Raw genomic sequence first — 21,545 nt, 5'->3', positions numbered from 1 at the left:
CAAACTCATGTCCCCAGCCAGTGATGCCATCCAACCATCTCATCCTCTGTTGTCCCCTTCTCCTCCAGCCTTCCATCTTTCCCAGCATCAGGGTCTTTTCCAATAAGTCAGCTCTTCACATCAGGTGGCCAAAGTATTGGAGCTTCAGCTTCAGCATCAGTCCTTCCAATGAATATTCAGGTTGATTTCCTTTAGGATGGACAGATTTGGTCTCCTTTCTGTCCAAGGGATTTTCAAGAATCTTCTCCAGTTAATATATATATATATATATATATACATTTAAGACACAAGTAACCTTAACACTGAGAATAAACCAGTGGAAGGAGTCATCACATCTACTTAGTAGGCTGTTGTTGAGAATTAGTATGTGACATAACACACTGTCTTTACTGAAGACAAGCCTTAGTGTCATCAGAATTACAGGCTATTTATATTTTCATGGCACTGAGAATTGTATAACTAATCAAGTGTCTCTTTTTGACTCACTACTAAAATGTTTAGAACCACATTTGGGATTTACCTGTTGGCAAGAGCGTAAGCTGGGGGCTCTCCTGGTGACTCAGCTGATAAAGAGTCTGCCTGCGAAACGGAGACCCAGGTTTGATCCCTGGATCAGGAAGATCCCCTGCAGAAGGAAATGGCAACCCACTCCAGTGTTCTTGCCTGGAGAATCCCAGGGACGGGGGAGCCTGGTGGGCTGCCGTCTATAGGGTCGCACAGAGTCGGACACGACTGAAGCGACTTAGCAGCAGCATCATAGAGTAAATGAAGCCCAGATTGAGCATTAACAGAAACTATGAAGGAGGAGAGAAAGTCAAGCTCATCTCAGAAGTGGAACCAAACAGGGACTGGGCAAGGGATTGGCTAAATAGGGCTAGGAGTTGTTTAGTCACTAAGTTGTGTTTGACTCTTTGTGACCCCATGGACTATAGCATACCAGGCTTTCCTGTCCTTCACGGTCTCCCAGAGTTTGCACAAACTCATGTCCATTGAGTCGGTGATGCCATCCAACCATCTCATCCTCTGTCGCCCTCTTCTGCCTTCCATCTTTCCTAGCATGCCCTGTTTTCTCCTCTAGACTGAAACTTCCTGGACAACAGGGACTCTGCCTGGTTCCTCTCTCTCCTTAAATTGACTGAGTGTTTGTGAAGGCTAAGAACAGATGCTGGGAACATCCACATTTAAGTGGCGAGAGGGGATTCAAAGAAAGGATAAACAAAGAGTGATCAGAGAGGTGGAGGTGACTGAATCCAGAGCAGCCAACAAAAGCCAAGGGAGAAGAAAGTTGCAACGAAAAGTTTGTCAGTGGGACCAATCACCAAACAACAGGTTCTCAAATAGGAAAACTGAGGAAAGGATATGACAGTGAAAGAGCATTTTAGAATTTGATATCCTGAAACCCAAGATGAACGCTAAGCAATGCCACTGGTCCCTTGAATTTCCTGAGTGGCCTTAGTTCTGGCAGTTATGAACATTTCTTTTAACAATAAAGCCAATTTGGGAAAAAATTAAGTGTTTATGGGCTATTTTTTCATTCAAAATTAAAATAGCTTCTTCAGTGGCTCCTATGCAGACAAGAGGTCAATTCTTGTAATCTGGACTGCCTTTTATTTGAAGGGAAAGGACTTCCCAATTGGCGCTAGTTGTAAAGAATCCACCCATCAATGCAGGAGATGTAAAGTGATCTGGGCTCGATCCCTGGGTCAGGAAGATCCCCTGGAGGAGGGCATGGCAACCCATTCCCATATTCTTGCCTGGAGAATCCCTTGGACAGAGGAGCCTGTCTGGCTACAGTCCATAGGCACACAAAGAGTCAGACATGACTGAAGCAACTAAACATGCACACACAAGAAGAAAGCTACAGGGCTTTCAGAACTCAAAAATTCAGATGAGGCAGAATAGAGAAAGCACCAGAATAAAGGCCTCCCTAAGATGCACTACTTCATTTCATCTTCAAATAAAGGTTTGTGGGCTCATCCTTTCATTTCAGATGGGGTCAATCTGGCTCCCCTGAAGCTAAAAACAAGCTTGCAGGGGCACTGTGGTTGAATCAGTTCATTTAGTTCAGTGCAACAGTAATGAACCCTTATTATTTCCCCAGCACTACATAGGCAGTGAGAAAGGCAATTATTCTGAATCCTTTCCCTCCTGCCTTTTTCTAACCCAGCCCGCCCTCATCTGAAGACATAAAGCTTCCTGTCTCAGTGGGTTGTCCTCAGGCTCACCTCCTGAGCCATATGCCCCAATCTCTGTTTTTTTAAACGCATAGGCTGCTTTGGAAATTCTATCATGAAGCTGGGATGGTTCATCACAGGTCCTGAACCATAGGATATACAAAGAACACTTTATCCCTGGTAATTTGGAATAGTAAAATGCAGAATACAAAAGAGGGAATTGGTTTGAGCTTAGGGAGTATATCAAATTTCCCAAAGGGGATTCTACGAGAGTTAGATTAAAATACACAAACTAAACATACAGGAGGAAACTCCTCATCACACTGAATGTCCTCTGCTTTGATGAAGTCAGGTTATCAACTGGAGTATGTGTTCATTCTTCAGTTTGGCATCTAATTTTGTATTTTTAGCAACTGTTTATCAAGTTCTAGATATAAGGTACTGTTCCTGGAAAAGAAAAGAAGATGCAAGATTCTTCTCTTGATGATCAGGAACGAGCCTAGAGGAGGGGGAATGCTGATGATGACACAAGAGGCCAATGTGGAACCCAGCTTGGGGAGGCAGCTATGATAAAGAAATGAAAGGATAGATGGGGAGACATTGCCGACGCAAAATAACCTTGTTCTCTTGATTTAGTGTTTATGAAACATAAGAAAGAGAGGTGAAGAAGCATTAACAAAGGTGGTGACAAAATTCATTCAAGAAGAGAAGCTGGGGGGAGTCGCTGAGCTGATGCATTCACCTTGAAGTGTGTCTGGCTTGAGATGTCAACATGACCTAGAGTGAGGCTCCCATGCGTGCTAAGTTGCTTCAGTCCTGTCTGACCCTGAAACGCTATCGACTGTAGCCCACTAGACTCCTCTGTCCATGGGGTTCCCCAGGCAAGAATATTGCAGTGGGTTGCCATTCCCTCCTCGAGGGGATCTTCCCAACCCAGGGATCAAACCCGTATCTCTTATGACTCCTGTGTTGGCAGGCAGGTTCTTCATTACTAGTGACAACTGGGAGTGAGACTTCCCAGCCATCTGAAAAAAGATTAGTCAAGGGATGGGGGTAAAAATCAAATTTCTAGGATTTACCATGAGTTTGAGCAAACTCTGGGAGATAATGAAGGACAGGGAAGCCTGGCATGCTGCTGTTCATGGGATCACAGAGAGTTGAACACAACTTAGTGACTGAAAAACAGCAAGTAGGTACACTTAGTCCTGACCAATATTTTTGAGAGGGTTGGTGGAAGGATAAATAAAGTGAACAGAATAGTCATTTTAATCGGTGTTGGAGTTGGTGCTGAAAATATATACCAAAAATTGAAAAACATTGTATAAATAGTTTCTAAATGTGCTATAAAATATAGAGGAAGGAATGGACATTATAAAGCTTTCAGTATAGTTTTCAGTGGTATTATAATAGTTTCACTCAAAAATACTCAGTTTAAATGGATTTCTGCAATTTAGCAATCTTCCAATTTTATAAAACGAATGGATACTGGAATTGACTATGCCAAATATATCACTTTAAAATTGTCAAATCAGTTTATTTGCCATCTGTAAACTTTCTCCTTCCACCAATCATTGAATTGTGCATTTGGGGACTTTCAGATTATAACCAGTGGACATTTTTCACAGGCAGATATGTATCATAAGACTATATGATGAATTGTATACAAAAAGAGATTGACTGAACATTTCCTATTTTGAGATGTAGGTATTGATAAGCCAATGAAATAAAAAGCACAACGAAGTAATCTTATTCATATTTTGACTTCTACTATCATTTAAAACTGAGTTTTTGAAGTACTGGAGAAGAAATCAGGCTTGTTACAGTTTGCTAAAAGAAACACCATGTGAGGTGAAATTGAGAAAAAAAATTGCACTTAAGTTTGTCAGAATATGAAAGTAACAGATCTGGAGGGAAATGCCAGGAAGTCAGAACATAATGCCACAGGAGAAAAAATAAATGTAGGATTCATTCTGCTATGTTAATGAGACCACACCTGTAATAACTCATTCAGTGTGGGATTTGTCTAATGAAAATGAACATCTAGGAAACTGGAAATAGTTCAGAGACAAGCAATAAGAATGATTAAGGGCTTGGAGAGACTGAACTGAAACCAGATTAAAAGGCCTTACATTTGTTTAACGTGGCTAACAGATGACTAAAAGTGGGCATGATATCTGTTTATAAACATCTGAAGGTTGGGTGTAAACATGAAAGATAGAGTAGGATTGCATAATATAGTACTAAAAGGATTTGACTTGAGAAAAAATTTCAAGAGAGAATTGAAAAGTAAATATAATGAAGCTGTCTCCCAGAGAGTGTGCGTTTCCTTTTCTTTAGAGACTCGGCCAAGAATGAGGAAGTTTAGCAGAGAGCCCAGCACAAGAGAATGACCCAACAGGTCCCCTGCAGATCCGATTTCCTCACTTTCACAAACCAGTGTAAAACCTTTTTAAGCTTGATCTGTTTGTACAAAATTACTCTGAAAGTGTGTTTATTTATAGATTTTAGAAAACCAGGAGCACAGAACTTTAGACTTCTGGGCAATCATGTTTTATCTTTATTTGTTCTGTTATTGGCAAAGTAGTAGAGAAAACAGTGTTAAATCAAGTTCATGATTGTTGTTGTTTAGTCGCTAAGGCTTATTGGACTCTTTTGAGACCCCGGAGACAGTAGCCTACCAGGCTCCTCTGTCCATGGGATTTTCCAGGCAAGAACACTGGAGTGGGTTGCCATTTCCTTCTCCAGGGGATCTTCCTGACCCAGGGACAGAACCTGTGTCTGCTTCGTCTCCTGCATTGGCAGGCAGATTCTTTACCGCTGAGCCACCAGGGGAAAGTTCACTCTCCCAAAGCTCAAAGGATTTGGCTTAGAATACGAGACAATGACCAAATGACTTTATTTTTTAAGATCTGTGTATACTTCCAGCTGGACTTTAAATGTACCAAAAATGAGTAATTTAAGAGATCTATTCTGGGATTATTTCTACAAGCATCCAGTCTTCTGTCTTCTTTCTTGGTGAATGTAGTATTGAAAGCAAGCAGGACCCTGTAGGGCCCTCTGAGGAACAAATCCTTTCTGTGTTCCCTGTTTCTTGTTTGTGGGAATTAGGCTTCATTCAGTCTCCTAAGACCTTTCCTGAATTCCAAACCATGACTCTTCTCCTTGTTTGGCCCTGGAATAAACCTTTCTCTACTCCAAACTGATATTTTCAGTTAGTTTGGCATCTGGCACATGAACTTGTGTTCAGTAAGTGTCTTATTCCATTTTCTAGCCTAATGTTGGAGAAGGAAATGGCAGCCCACTCCAGTATTCTTGCCTGGAGAATCCCAAGGACAGAGGAGCCTGGTGGGCTGCCGTCTATGGGGTCACACAGAGTTGGACACGACTGAAGCGACTTAGCAGCAGCAGCAGCTTAACGTTTATCCTTACTAAAGTGATGGAATGGTTTCCCGTTAAGGTTACTTTAAAATCAAACTAAATTTAAAATAAAGTTTTAGACTATGAGACCTTAGAGGGCTTTGTTTTTTTAATTTGACTTACTCACAAACCAACGCCAGAACAGTGCCATGCACACTTTAAAAATAAATAATAGATGATAACTGCAGGAGGGGTGGTTAAAGGACTTTAGCAAGTCCTTTTATAAGTAATATAAAAGTATTTTATAAGTATAGAAAAATATAAATAAGTGAATCTTTTATTTCCACCAGTTTTCACTGTAAAGTCATCTTTATTTTTCTCTCCCCACAACAAATGTCCTTTTTCAGATGAAGTTATACATTCAAGGATATTCTGATTTCCTGATTCATGTCATATCAAACCTTCTAGTGTTTCAGCATCACTTCTGGACTTTTCCAGCAGATTTCAGACTTCAAAATTTTCCTCCCTGCATGTCATTTCAGGCTGTTTGAGCTTCACCCCAGTGATCCATCTCCCTCTCCTCATTGCCTTTAGAACTCTGCCGGGTGCAGTACCAGACTGCACCAATAGATGCTGCCACTTCAGCTGGAAAGTTTCTTTTTAAGTGGCTAAATTTTAAGATTGTTGAGGGGTGATGTGGAAGGTAACTGCTATTATCTCCCTTGAAAGTAAGTTGGTTTTTAGTTGTGGGTTTGTAAATTGTTTGCATTTTACAAGTAAGATAGTAAGAAAAATAATAAAAATTAAATTAATTTTCAAAAGATACTTCAATTTCAGATACTTCAAGTATATATTAGGCATGAAAATAATTTACTAATACAATAATTTTAAATGTAATAGCTAAAAAAAATTTGGACTCAACGTTTCTCTACAGTGATGGAAAAGGAAGGCTAGAAAATATGTTTTGGAAAGCCCAAAGGACACAAGGAGTGTAATTCTTTAAACCAGTGTTTCTCAAACTGGTGTGTCAGAAACTTTTAGGTGATACAAGGTAATTTTTATTTCTGTAAAAATGACTCATTTGCAAGGTCATCCCCTATTCATGGCAAATTATATTGATTTTCCAATTATGATAATGACAAAAAATTTCCTTTATTATTATAATTATATAATAAAAACAGCTTATTTAAAGAACAATATTGAGTCAACAGTATTAAAGGTGATATGGCAATAATTATAAAAGTGATATTTAGTAGAAATTCTGGAAATAATGCCTTATCTAAATATGCAATATTTTTGCCTATACAACTTTAAAATTCTTAATTCTCTTGTGCTCAATTTATTTTAAAGGTGGACTAAAAATGTGAGATTTTATATTACTCCTGATGACATCTGTATAATATATATAAATGAATTTGAAAGTACTAATAAGAAGTTAACTAATAGTGTGATATAATTCTAGTTTTTTTGAGGGATGGTAACTTCTGTGAAATGTATTCTTAAGTAGATTATAAAAAATTATGTGGGAGCAAAGTAACTTGAAAGCGAGATCAGTGTTGCTGAAAATATGATTTTAGGAGTGAGTAAAGCAACATGCTAAAAACCTGTATCTGTGTGAACAAGCTGTACTCAAGTATGAATTTTTATTTTATCCAAATTATGCATCCTCTCACTTTTATTTAGAGGTCAAACTAACACATAATGTTTCATACAAAAATGAAATGTAAAAATCTGTGGCCTTACAAGAAGGCCACATTCAAGTACATTCAGCCTTGTACTTAATTTTTACATGATAATTACTATAGTTGCTGAGCATTCCTAGACAGTGAATGGTTGACAAAACATTTAAATTGCATATTTTGCCTGTAGCATATAAACTGTACTAAAATAATTACTATTTTTCCTCACTACTACCACTACTAATAATAGCATGACAGTGGCTAGGAGTGGCCTTTGCGGTTACACAGAGGCTGGTTTGAATCTTCCGTCTGCCATTTATTAGGAAGTTGCTACAAATTCTGAGCCCTTATTTCCTCACCTGTAAAATGAGGAAATTAAGACTTGCCAAGTTAATTGAATCTACCCATGGATATTTCCCTCTTAAATGTATAGGAGCTGGCATCCTCTTCAGGCCCAAATGTGCTCTTATCTAGATCATGGTTCAAATCCCCTTTGAGCCAAACCCACTGCCAAAAGCCCTTCTACCTTGAGAACCAGAAAAGGAAACAAGCCTGGCAGTGCCTAAGCCCTCCAAAATAAATCTGCAGAAAAGAATACCCAGTGAGTGATGAGTGCAGCAATGAGTACATTTATCAGTTTAAATTTACAACCTCACCTTTCCCATTAACTATTAATTATTGCAAATAATTCCCCACTGATCAAAAAATAAGTTGATTGCTTTTGAACTCGATGGTGTCTGTGTCCATTGCTTAAGACTCAAGTGAAGCAGAGGGTGAAATTTTTTCTTGAACTTTGTGCAAAATATAATTCGGGTGATAATATATCGAAACTAAATTTTTTTGGGGTGTCATTCCTACTAGTTTACTTGTAAGCTCTGGGGTCATAGCTCAGGCAGTTTGAAGGGCTGCTTGTTGAATAATAGACTTTGTGTTTACAGAGACTACTGGATTTATCTTTGGGAACATTCCTTGGGTTTCTTTTGGCCTCAGTTTCCTTATCTTTATAAAGGATTAAATAACCACCATAGAGATGTGAAAATTATATGAACTCACATGTACCATAAGTGACCAGTGCAAAGACTGCCACTCAGTAAATACTCAACAAATCAAAACACTTTTAATCAATGTGACAACTAAAGATGTTCCTAACCTTGACAATAGGTTTTACCGAAGAGGTGATGAAATGGATGCAAAATTTATGTACTGTTGCTTGTCAACTTTGCTCAGATCTCGGGCTGTGATCTCCACATGGGTGCATATAGAATATTAGATCCTACGTGGGTGTATCTTGCATGCGCAGAAGGCTTACGCAGGAAATGTCGCTTCAGCAATGTGCCTGGGGAGGCTCTGACGCTGTCTTGGAAGTCGGTCGTCGCAGCCTGACCTTTGGGCGTCTGGGAGGGATGCCTACCTGCGCCCAGCGCTGGGCGGGGGCCCAGGCCCTTCCCAGCACGCAGCCTATCCCCACGCTGCTCACCCCTCGTGCCTCGCATACATCTTCACCGAAAGAAGTATTTCCTCCGTTCAGAGAAAGTTCCCCAGTCCGACGTGGGGTGTTTGCTACTTTACGTAGTTGCAAGTAGGCGAAGTTCCTTCTCTCTCCTCCCGGGGGTAAGTGGAAAGGAGTCCCGCTAGGCGCCCGAAGTGGTCGACACTGGGGATCGGGTAGAGACCGAGTTAGAGACAACTGGGGTGGGGTGGGGGGGGGGTTGCTGCCGGGCAGAGGCAGGTGGGCATGGGCTGCAGTTCCCCGGTCCGGGGAGGGGACTGCGACCGCGGGTCCCTCCCCTCCGCCCGGAGGTGGCTGCGGCCGGCGCCCGGCCAGTGGGGGCGGGGTGGGGGCGGCGCGGAGGGCGCGGAGATGACCGCGGCGCCACCGGGGACGCCCAGGGCCCCCGAGCGGTGCCCACGCGGGATCGCGAGCGATGACAACAGGCCGTCGCCCGAGGTGGACTAAAAAGGAGTCGCTTTCCCGCGTGCCGCCGCCCGGCCACCGCCTGACCCCGGGGGAGGGGGGTGCCCCCGGCGGCCTCCAGTGGCCGCGGGCGCCGGCGTCCCCCGCCCCCGCCCCGCGCGCAAGTGCGAGGCTGCCCGCCGTGCGGCGCACGCTCCGCCGCTCCCGGCTTCCGCGCAAAACTTCCAGCCTGGCCGCGTGAAGCTGGCGCTCCCGCTTCGGAGCGGGAGAGAGCCTGCAGAAAAGCCTGGCCGTGAGGACCGCGGTGGCTGGGCGCGCGCTCTCTTTTTCTTTTCTTCTCTTTTTTTTTTACCCCGTCGCCTTCGGGAGTTTTGGCTCCTCTCCTTTCCTCCTCCCCCTCGTAGCCGCTTCTCCCCCGCCCAGTCTCTCCCCCACTGGTGTACGCTATTTGTTGGAGGTGGTGGGGGGGGGGGGGTGGCCGAAGGGGATGTCCTCTTTCCACCAGAGGCACAGCGTGAAGGCGAAACTTCAACACTGGAAGGAAAGAGAATAAATACGTAAATACGGACGCACAGATCTGTTGCTGGGGCAGACACTTGGACTTTGGGATCCTGAGACGGTCTGGGCGGCAGGAGGTGAGTGCCTCTTCTTCCGTCCCCCTGTCCCGGGGCCCGCGTTTCAGCGGGCCCGCAAACTCTGCCGGCAGAGTGCGCACGGCTGCGCCGGGGGCGAGGAGCGATGTGCGCTCTGCGGGAAGGTGTGTGGGCGCCGGGGTCCCCGCGATCGCTCCGTTGCTGACTTGCAGCCAAGGGGCTCGGTCTGCTCGGAGTGCCTTGGTGCGTTCTGCCCTGGAGGACGCCCAGGCACCCCGAGGGTCCCTGAAGAGCCTTTTTGTCCCTCGCGGAGCCCTCGCGGAACGGGGCACACAGCTCCATACCTGCACTCTATTCCCGCCTCCCAGAGGTGCGCGCCCCTGGGTCTCCTCCTTCTTGTTACATTTGTTACTTTGCCTAGTAGCCCCTAGCTGTGCCAGATGCAAGGATGCTGACCCAGGTCCCATAGAGGGCCCCAGGCGCCTGGGGTTTTCGCGGTGCTGGGTGCGTGTGTACGTTTAACACTCGTGTTCTAAACTCAAGGCACCAACCGGGCTGTTGGGCTTCGGCCGTCCCCCTTTCATAGTTTTTCTGTGGCGTGGGCCGAATGAATTTTGCCGTTTCCCAGGGTCCGTGAAATGAGAGGCGCCTTTTCAGAGGACACGCGTTCATTGGCCCGGGACGCGGATGCCCTGAGGAATCCTAACCTCCAAACGGAGGGGCCTGACCCGGGTCGGGGGTAGCAGGTTTTCTCCTTACAAAACCTGCAGCGTCTGGGGCGGCTGTGGGGCTTGAAAGGGCTCGAAGCTTTAGCGTCGTTCATCGAGATTTGGAAATAGATCGTGTGTGCTGTTTTTATTTTGCGCTGCACGGCAGCCAGAACTTTCGTTAGTAGCCCTTGCAAGATGTCTCTTTCTTTTGTAAACAGTATTCGGAACAGCTTGGAGCTATTAGGGGATTTGCCGACCTAGAGCCACGGCTGAGCGGTGGCGAAACCAGGGGGCGATTTAGTTTTTGTGATCCCTTTCGTCGTTGGGGTGGCAGCGTCGCCCCTGTCCACCACCTCTCTCTCTCCTGCCCTTGAAAGCTCACGGGGTTTGTGTTAGGCGTGAGTGAGTGTGTGGGAGGATGCCGTTTGGAGCGGTTCTCTCTCCTCGCCGCCGGCGTCTGTCGTCTGCACTGGCCAGCGGGCAGTCATTCATGAATCCTCATCCGAGGGCAGTGCGGAAAGGTGCAGGTCCCTCGGCCCTTTCTGCCAAGGTGGAGAATAGCGACGGGGCGTGTGTTTTGGTTTCAGAGCAGTTCCACGTGGAGCACCTCCGCGCGCGTGTGTGTTGTGTACTTGATCTGTGAGAAGGTAACAGGAGGCTCGTGTTCAAACCCAGTGGGCCGTTGGCCATTAATTTGCTTTCCTGGCTGTCATTACAGACACTTCCAAAATCTGATACCTAAGAGAACCGACAGGTTAGGTTTCACATTAAGAGCTCATACTTAACAGTTTTCTTTCGCCCTTACCCCTTTTGGCTTGGCACCCTGGGATCAACGTAATTGATGGAGCAGAAACACGTCTTCTCGAATATGGCAATTTTGTTCCTCTTCTCTGCGGCCGCTTTTTACACTCTCGGGCGTCTGTCAGCTTCGCTGCGCTCTCCTTCGGGACTTAGATTGGAGTCTTAGGAGCATTTAAGGACCGTGGGTTCCTCTTCCACAGCTCCTGAAGTTTGATTTACACGTCGGTGACTGTTAGACCTGAAAGTTGAGGATGGTATTTTGTCTGTTGCGTTGTTTTTGGTTTTATTTCAAAAACCTCCTCAGCACAGGGATTATACTTGATAACTTTACCCGGGTAGAATGAGGTTTGTCTCCCCCAACCTCTTTATTTTTTAAAAACTATTTCTAGCCATTTTATATCTGAGGAAGGAAAAACTAGGAAGGGAGTTGGGCAGCGAGAGAACCCTAAAACAAAATGTTTGCTATGTAGTAAGGTGTGGTATAACCTTGTCCCAAGAAATAGATACCAATAGTAAGAACAGGGAACCTACTTTGTGTGGAGCTAGGCTGCTGGGATCTGATTTTTATGGCAATGATACCAAATGCAGATATAACTACATTCATTTTTATTGTTATTATAAACCATAAAAATAGTTTGTTCCACCTCATTAAAAGTTGTAAGCCATTCAGAGTCAAATCAGTTTTTTTTTTCCAGAAATGGCTGTAAAAGAGGGTTAAAACCTTTGACAGTTACAGCTTTGAAAGTAACATAATTAGATTATCTGAAAACTGTTCCTTTTCCCTCCTGATTATTAGGGATATATCCTTGCCTTTCATAATAGGTAAAGGTCTAAAATCAATAGGTTTTCAAGAGACAGTTTTCCTTTGCCAGTTATCTGAAAATAGTATATGTCAACCTAAGATCACCATAATTAGCAATTGTTTCACAATTATAACTGAAATTAAAAGATTTACTTGATTATTCTTTTTTATGAATAAGTATTGTACAGGATATTAGAGACTTAATTTCTCTTTTACACAATAAAAAATTTATATATGTACATGTTTAGAGAATATCTAAGTATTATGTTCAAGCTTAAAAATTAAAAAAAAAACCCTGAGATTCGTATAAAAAGAATTTTATATAAAAGCAATCATTATTCCTATTAAGAAATACAGATACTTCATTCTGGAGGATTTGTAGAAGCCAGTTGAAAAATATTGTCTTTCGTTAAAGTTTCTTTTTGAGGGCAGACTGGAGGATCAGTAGGTCATCATTTTGTTGTAATTTGTTTTTTCTTTCAAAAACTTCTTTGAGTTAAACAAAAAGAAGAATAAGACCTCCATTTCTGAAAGATTCCTTTTTATTTATATTATGATTTGGGGTGTAAATAAATTTTACATAGCCACGGGAAATAAGGTGTCCAATTTCATGTTTTCAATCTCTGTTGCAAGCTCTAAAAGACTGATGCCATGTCTAAAAATACATTTATGTGGCTTGGTATTTCATTTTAAAACATTTTATGCACTGAAATGAAATTAGCCTGAAGTTTTAGAAAAGTAGAATGGTAGAAAACCCATGACTGTTATGAAAAGCTAGGATGTTGGGAAATTCACATTCTGACTTGCAGATTCACTTACTTTACCCGGTGGAAGCTCACATTTTTTTGCAGAATTCAAGAAGAGGGGAAGTAATCCTTTTCAAGGCTTAGTGAAGTGCTAAGTAATTTAATAGTGCAAGTATTTATTTTATTTTTCATTATCTTTTCCCCCTCTTTTAGGTAAATGCAGGAACACTGAACATTCAGTATAAGCAGGCCCTCCTTTATAAGAAGTTTATTCACCATAGTCCTGTATTGCAGCTGCTGGTCATATTTCATGGAGCTGTTAAAGCACTTAAAACCTAAAATTAGGTACTGTCTGGTTGTAAATATTTCAGATCACTCATCTAAGAAACAAATAGAAGAGTGTGTTATCAGAAGTAGATGTTCTGAATCCTCTCATTGAAGAGCAGAACAAAACATGTATCAAACACTTTGTTATTTTTTCAGTATATAATATAATCATGACAGTTTCTTTTTCAAGTGGATATTAGTCTTACATATTCTAAACTCTTATAAAGTGTCTCCTTGTAGAGTATCTTAAACTAATTGTATTCAGAAATACCACTGGGGATTTTATTACAGCAGTTACTAGGTGAATGCAATCCACACCAAGAGGAATAGGATGACTTTCAGTGTACCTGCTCCTCTCATGAATTTTTCCCGGTGAACTAAGAAATGACATGTTCTTTCAGGTACTCGTTCTAGAGATGGGTGAGAGGTGCAGTGGTGGATTTAATTGCAGTGTGTGTGAGACTGCATTTTGCAGTTAGATGAGTTTTATCGTGGGGGACACTGAAGATTAAGTTGTACGCAGAGTGAACTTGGCTTCACTTAGTTTGAACTTGAGTGGAAGAAAATAAACAAGAATCACATATTCCCAAGTAGTATAAGCAACTCTGATTGCTTTTAAGAGGTTTGCAGACTTTGTAAACATTACTGTCACCTAATATTGCTTGTGGCTCGGCACATAGGATATGCTTTGGTGATATACTGTTTTTCTCTTGAAGTTTGTGATTCTTACCAAGTCCCATCTAGGTTTCTAGTAGGAGAGTGGTACTGAAAATAAATATCACTACCCTTACTCCCATAACTCCTTCCCTTTTCCAGAAGAAGAGATGAAACAGATGAATTTAAAAATAGAAACCATTTTAAGTTATCAGAACCACATTTAAAACAGTGGTTTAAAACAGTTGCAGAGTGTGTACCTCTAACTCTCACTGTAACCTTTTCTGTCATTGAAAGGTGCTAATTGATCTTAGGGCACTGACATAATAGTATAGTTTGATATTTGAAACCTTTCGGCATTGGTCTGGCCCTTTTCTCACCCTGAGGTTTCAGTGTATGGCTGATGAAGAGTAACACCATGTTAAAATGTCAGGAATTCTAATTTTTTTCTCCATGTAAAACATTTTAATACAGCAACTGATATTTTTAAAGCTTTTATGTATGTGCAATAAGTAAATTTATTTTAATGTACTTCTGGGAAAGAAGGACCTATATTATATATTATCATGTTAAGGTTTTTAAATATTTTTTTCACAGGTAACTTTTATTTTTAGACTGAAATTTTTAGGCAAAATCTGATTGCTGTGATCACATTTGAATAGGGTCAAAGTGAACTTGCATTAAAGCAATACAGAATAGCCATCTTGCAATTTCATATATAAAGTATATGTTCTTAAGTAAATGGAGATCTTAAGGTATATTTTAAAATTAAAAAAAAATTGTCACTTTAGTTTTTGTATAGTTGTAACCGTTCTGCCAGTGTAAGCAATTATGATTTTCATCATCAGTCATTATCATAGCCATCACATCATAGCTGACATTTTCTGAGTATTTATTTACTTTTTTTGCAAAATAATTTAAGGTATTTATGTGGATTAGCTTCTGAACTGTGCCATTTTTATTATTCCCATTTTACAGATGAGAAAACTGAGACTCAGTTATGCAGTAGAGTGGAGCCAGCCTGAACCCCGATTCCCTATCCTTAAATGTTGCCCTAGACCATTTGCTCCCACAGGTCACACCTGAGTTCACTTTGGGGGTACCCACACATTTTATTTTTATTTTATTAGTTATATATTTATTTCTAAGATTACTAGGAAGATATGTTAGATTTCATATTAAACCTATATTTTCCTCGATAATGTTGTTTAAGGCAAAACCAAAAATGGATTGAAGCAGAAAAAAAAAAAATTTAAAGCACCTGTTTAAAGAAACATATTAAGTGACAGTGAACAAGTGCTAAGTTAAAATACCCAAAATCATGAAAGTTGATGGCAAATGACTACAATTGGGAGAAACTGGTATTCTAGAAGGTTCCCTAAATGCTGAAAATGTCTGTCTAGATCTCTTCAATATTTGACTTACTTGTAGTCTTTTCTTGTGCTTTTCAAGCCTTATCCTTTAGTTAGATGTTATCAGTTTTAGAGTTTTTCTCTTTTTGCCTTAAGCTTCAGTGCTCGTTCTGAATCTCAGATCTGGATGTTTCTGTCGAACCAACTAATGAGGACTGCGTAATGGATTTCTAAAGGCAAGCTGAAATGATAACGAGGCTCACTTATATTTCAGAAATACTTTCAATTTACATAGATATCAGACTTTGCATTTTTAAGGTTTTCCTTAGGTGAACATCCTTGTTCTGCTGTTAATAATCTGTTTTATAACGTACTTTTGGAGGAAGCAGTGGTTTTTCTTTTGATTTACATATTTAGCCACAGAACCCTTCTTGCAAGTGAAAGCTAATACTAAGCCCACTAGAGAAAAGTCCACTGCCTTTGTGAAGCAGGACGTGCGTGGCCTGCGAATCACTCGCCAGTCCTGTCTCCGACCACTGGTGCCTCCCCACGTCTCTGTGAGGATTGTGCAGTCTGCAAAAAAACGAACCTTCTGAGGAAAAGTCAGACTACCTGCTGCAGTCTGTATGTCATCCGCTAAAAAGCCAAAACTGAACAAGCAGCTCTCAAATATGGCAGAACATCTCCCCATGAAACACAGCGTCAGAAGGTGTGTCGGTTTACAAAGGTGTCCCTTGGATATTCTTAGTTAAGCTGTCTGCAGTTTCCAGTTTAGTAGTGAAAAAATAAAAAGTAGTCAAAATGTTTCCCACATGGAATTACGGGTCTGAATGAGGCACATAGAATTTGTTCTTGGAAAGGTTTGTTTGATTAGAGCATCTTTTTTTTTTTTTCCTTTAAAGACTTGACAGAGACTCATCAGCAGTGGCATAAATTGACTTGACCTTAGATTTTCACATAAATTATTGCTACCGTTTCTGTTATTCTTTCCTCCTTCCTTTTTAAAATGAAAGGGACATTTCTTGTGAAAGGCTATGATTAAATCATAAAAATTTACGTTCATATACCATTAACTTTAATTCTGCTCACAAAAGCAATAGCATTAAATTTGAAATTCGATCCTTAATCAAGTAGGTCCAAGTAGAATCAAGTAGAATAAGCAGGAGGGCTTATTCTCTGCACGGTCATATACACAATTCACAGGCCTCTCCATATACCCAGTGGAGGGATCTATTCATTACATTTCACTTCTGACTCTGAACTCCCTCAAGTCAGAGGATTTGAAAGGAACTGAATGTTCCGACTAAGAGATGGAATATTTCTAACTTAATGCGTGCAGTATGTTGAAAGTGATGATGACTTGGAAAGTCCACAGGTCTCTGAATTAGCTAATTCTCTTCACTTCAAATTTTATATTTTAATGCAAATGTGTATTCACATATGCTTTTGACTCAAGTAATTCTAGCCAGATTGAATCACAAGGTGGGCAGGTCACGTTCCAGTTTCCTTTTGCAGGTTTTCAGTAATCTCAAATTGTGCTTCTAGTATGTAACTTTAGAATGCAGACCTCAGCCAGTTGGTCAAGAACCTCAATATTACCGAAACTTTGTCTGTGAACTTTAGGTATTTAGAAGATGCTACTCTTTTTGTTTTTCATACCCAAGTAGACTTTTCATTTAGGTCTGTTTTGTCATCTCAGTTGTTGACTTTAGTTTTTAAAGGCTCCATTCATGAAAATACTAGCAAAGTTCTGGGCACATGGTAAATACTTATTAAATGCTTTTTTCATTATCAGTGTTGCTGATGAGATGCCAAAATTATAATGCAACGAATAGACTTTTTTCCTTCTCTCCATGATTTTAAGGCTTTGGGACTTTTAGTCTATGATTATACTAATAATAAGTTCTACTTTTTCTTGGCATATACCGTTCATAGGAATGGTTAGCTTGGTAAGTGAGTTAATCGTAATAACAAGGTTATAAGTTTAATCCTCAGATGAACACACTAGCTATACGGGGACACTTATGCTACACACACTTGGTCATATTGTCTTTGTTGTCATAAGTATAGTTGTGATATCCTGACCTCCTATCTTCAGGGACCACTCTGGTCTGTGCTGGAGCTATCTCTTAAGACTCTCCTGCTGTCCCAAGGATGATCAACCACATCTGTTTACAGTTTTTAATCAGATCCCTTCTTAACTTAAAATTCTAAACAAGATAAATTTCCTATTGCCTACAGGGCATATTCTGAAATCCTTAGCAGGATCTATAAGACCCTTCAAGCTGAGAACTTTGCTCAAATTTCCCTTTTCACCTCTTACCAGCCACTCACAAGAAATCTCTTCTCCAGCTGGATGGAAAAGTGCAACGCTCAAATACACTCTGGTCATTTCCGCTCCATTTCTTTATGCATGTGATTCTTTCTATCTGAAAGACATCTTTCCCCTCCCCCTGAAATTTTCTTATCTACTGCTTTTGTAAGACTCAGTTTGCAAAATGTTACCCCCTCTGACCACCAGAGACTGATCTGGATATTTCTTGTCTCTTTGTTCCCAAAGAGCCTAGTTTCCACCTTTTAGCATAGCAATTGCCACATTGAAATGTAATAGGTTGCATGAGTTTAAATTCTGCTCTTGACAGAATTTGCTGACGCTCTTACCAGTATTTGCCATTCGATATTTCCAGTAGGTAGGGGACACTAAATTCCTATTGAATCATTGAGTTAAAAGAAATGGGGATGAAGGCAGTGGTGGTAGCACTGGGACAGTCCCATTACAAGGCGGGACAGCCTTAGCAATGACCTCAGGGATGTGGGGTATTGATCTAGTAGAACTGCATTTCTGAATTCAGGCCCAGCTTGTACGTATGATGTAGAGATGTATTTATGTCACACATGACCATTGGTACGTCAGTGATCTAGTGGATTAAAGGAGGATCCTGAAAATCTCTGGAGATGTATTTCTTAGCACTTGACATCTGAGGAATCTTCTGTTATGGCATAGTGGTTAAGTACAAAGAATATGGACCTGGGCTCCTTGGGTTTGAAACCCAGTTGTTGTTTTTTTTTTTTTTCCATTTATTTTTATTAGTTGGAGGCTAATTACTTTACAATATTGTAGTGGTTTTTGTCGTACATTGACATAAATTAGCCATGGATTTACATGTATTCCCCATCCCGATCCCCCCTCCCACCTCCCTTGAAACCCAGTTTTGACACTAATGACTGTAATGATGAGCATGTTTCTTAAAACGGGTTTTGCTTCAGTTTTCTCATGTGTAGTGGAATGCACTTGGAGATCATATGAGAATTCAACAAATAAATATCTGTGAAGCATTTAGAATAGTGTATGACTGATGCTGGGAAAGACTGAAGGCAGGAAGAGAAGGGGATGACAGAGGATGAGATGGTTGGATGGCTCACTGACTCAATGGACATGAGTTTGAGTAAACTCTGGGAGTTGGTGATGGGCAGGGAGGCCTGGCGTGCTGCAGTCCATGGGGTTGCAAAGAGGTGGACACAACTGAGCCACTGAACTGAACTGAGTTGATGATATGAACACGAGCTATTAGGAATGTGGTTGTCTTCCCTCCTTTGAAGTATGCTAAATATTCCAGAGATATTTAGAGCTGAAAGTCATTTTTGGGGTCATAGACTGGGGATTAAAAATTGAGTCCCTAGTGGTCCAAGTACACATTTAATACCCTGGGTGATCTTGGCAAATCTGAGACTGGGTTTGGAGTTATAAGAGAAGACATTAGAAAACTCAGTTTTGGCCATTAACATTGCATGGTGTTTCTTTTAACAAATACTTTCCCATACAGTCATCTAGATTTTATTTATTTACTTAAAAATAATTTTTATTGGAGTCTAGTTGCTCTACAATGTTGTGTTAGTTTCTATGATACAGCAAAGTGAATCAGCTGTATGTACACATATATATTTAAACTTTTAAAGGCTTTCATCTTTGTGCTTTCTCAGCTACTCTAAGCCATTTAAAAAACATTCTATAATGGTATTTTTGTTTCTAGCCAATATTTATTTCAACAGTTGCTTTTTTTTCCCCCAGCCTAAAGGCACCAGTTATAAGAATTTGTATAATTTTCCCAGGTGATGCAGTGGTAAAGAATCCGTCTGCCAATGCAGGGGACACGAGAGTTGCAGGTTCGACCCCTGGGTGGGGAAGATCCTTTGGAGAAGGAAATGGTAACCCACTCCAGTATTCTTGCCTGGAGAATTCCATGGACAGAGGAGCCTGGTGGGCTACAGTTCATGGAGTTGGAAAGAGTCAGACATGACTGAGCGTGGACGCACACACTTGAAGAACTCAGCGTAAACTTTTTAAAAAGATAGCACCAGTTCTGTGAAAAATACCATTGGTACTTTGATAGGGATTGCATTGAATCTATAGATTGCTTTGGGTAGTATATTCATTTGAATCAGTTCTAATGAGATGGATGAAACTGAAGCCCATTATACAGAGCGAAGTAAGCCAGAAAGATAAAGACCATTACAGTATACTAACACATATATATGGAATTTAGAAAGATGGTAACGATAACCCTATATGCAAAACAGAAAGAGAGACTCAGATGTATAGAACAGACTCGTGGACTCTGGGAGAAGGCGAGGGTGGGATGTTTCAAGAGAACAGCATCGAAACATGTATATTATCTAGGGTGAAACAGATCACCAGCCCAGGTTGGGTGCATGAGACAAGTGCTCGGGCCTGGTGGACTGGGAAGATACAGAGGGATCAGGTGGAGAGGGAGGTGGGAGGGGGGACTGGGATGGGGAATACATGTAAATCCATGGCTGATTCATTTCAATGTATGACAAAAACCACTGCAATGATGTAAAGTAATTAGCCTCCAACTAATAAAAATAAATGAAAAAAAATAAAAAATAAAAAGATAGCACCAAAGCTTGCTATGACTCTGTCTTTGCAGTCAGCAGGAGGTCATTGAAAGTGAAAGTGTGAACGTGTTAGTCGCTCAGTCGTGTCCGCCTCTGTGATTCCATGGACTGTGGCCCATCAGGCTCCTCTGTCCATGGAATTCTCCAGGCAAGAATGCTGGAGTGGATTGCCATTTCCTTTTCCAGGGGATCCTCCCAACCAAGGGATTGAACCCAGGTTTCCTGCATGCAGGCAGATTCTTTACCATCTGAGCCACCAGGGAAGTCATAAGCATCTCTATTTTCCGACTTGATCATTTGGTCCTTGGATTCAGATGTAATGAATGTATGGTGAGGAGGGGCTGCAGGAGGAGGGAAGGTTAAACGTTAATTGTCAGTGTTCTGTTTGTTTTAACTGCTTACCTGGAATTGCTGCCAGACACATCTGTTTAAAAATATGATGTTACTATTGATGTTGTGTCTGAATCTCTCAGTATATTTATACCAGCGTTTCTCAAAGTCTGATTATTGACATTTTGAATTGGATAATTCATTGTTGGAGGTGCATGTGTGACTGACCTGTGTGTGCATTTTAAGGGACACAGTGTAGGGTGTTGTGTGACAGCCTTGGTCTCTACCCATGAGATGCCGGTAGCAGCTTTCCTTGATTATTAACAGTGTCTCCAGACTTTTGTCACATGTCCTCTGGAAGTGAAATTGCCCTCAGCTGAGAAATCATAGTCAAAGTTGGTCTTAAGATCATTTGTTAAAGTCAAAAAATTCCCAGGCATCTGCATGAGAGGACTGTTACTATTTTAGGTGTGGAGAATCTTCATACATTCCTCCTAAGTTTAAACACAAAATCAATCAATTCTTACTGGCCTGTGTTGATAGATAATCCTTACATAGAGAGGATTTACAGGTAGCTTTATATAAATGGGAGATTTCCAGGTGGTGCATTGGTAAAGAATCCCCCTGCCAATGCAGGAGACAGTAGAGACTTGGGTTCCATCCTGGGTCGGGAAGATCCCCTGCAGTATGGAATGGCAACCCACTCCAGTATTGCCCGGAAAGTTCCATGGACAGAGGAGCCTGGTGGGCTACAGTCCATGGGGTTGCAAAGAGTTGGACACACCAGAGCATGCGTGCCTTTTACACAGATTGACTATTGTCAGCATATTTTTCTTTTCTGAAAACTGTGTATGAGTTGGAGGAGCAGAATACTTAGGAAATTATATCAGAAGTAGATATTTATTTGAATCACCTATATTTCTATTTTTAAAAAATTACTTTTGCTGTCAATCGTTAGTAGATACTTTTGATTCATTTTTGATAATGACAGTTGCTTATCTTTTCCCATAGATAAATATTCAGTAATAATAAACTTTTATTTTTAGTTTGTAGTGTCAGAAAAAGTAAATATTATCTATAATCACAACTGCCTAAGATTAAAATACTTTATCAGTTAAGTCATTTGTTCATTTGTAATGAGAAAGTTTCAAATGAAATACGTCTTAGCTTTCAATTTGTACGACAGTT

General features: G+C 41.0%; 1 protein-coding gene across 10 annotated transcripts in view; it reads left to right on the top strand.

Moving 5' to 3' along the window:
- The first annotated feature begins 8,591 nt into the window (after positions 1-8,591).
- Positions 8,592-21,545, top strand: part of EYA4 (EYA transcriptional coactivator and phosphatase 4) — a 301,073-nt gene continuing 288,119 nt past the window's right edge. For 3 of the 10 annotated variants that reach the window (XM_070461695.1, XM_070461691.1, XM_070461687.1), the window contains exon 1: positions 9,095-9,760. The gene's annotated coding sequence lies outside the window, so the exon portion shown is untranslated. Of the gene's footprint in view, positions 8,822-9,092; positions 9,761-21,545 lie in introns of those variants that run through there. The other 7 variants (XM_070461693.1, XM_070461689.1, XM_070461697.1 and 4 more) reach the window with 5 other exon arrangements.

The sequence above is a fragment of the Odocoileus virginianus genome, chromosome 34, assembly GCF_023699985.2.
Source record: "Odocoileus virginianus isolate 20LAN1187 ecotype Illinois chromosome 34, Ovbor_1.2, whole genome shotgun sequence".
NCBI lineage: Eukaryota > Metazoa > Chordata > Mammalia > Artiodactyla > Cervidae > Odocoileus > Odocoileus virginianus.
The sequence above is the reverse complement of the archived record's forward strand: the minus strand, read 5'-3'. Positions and strand labels throughout refer to the sequence as shown.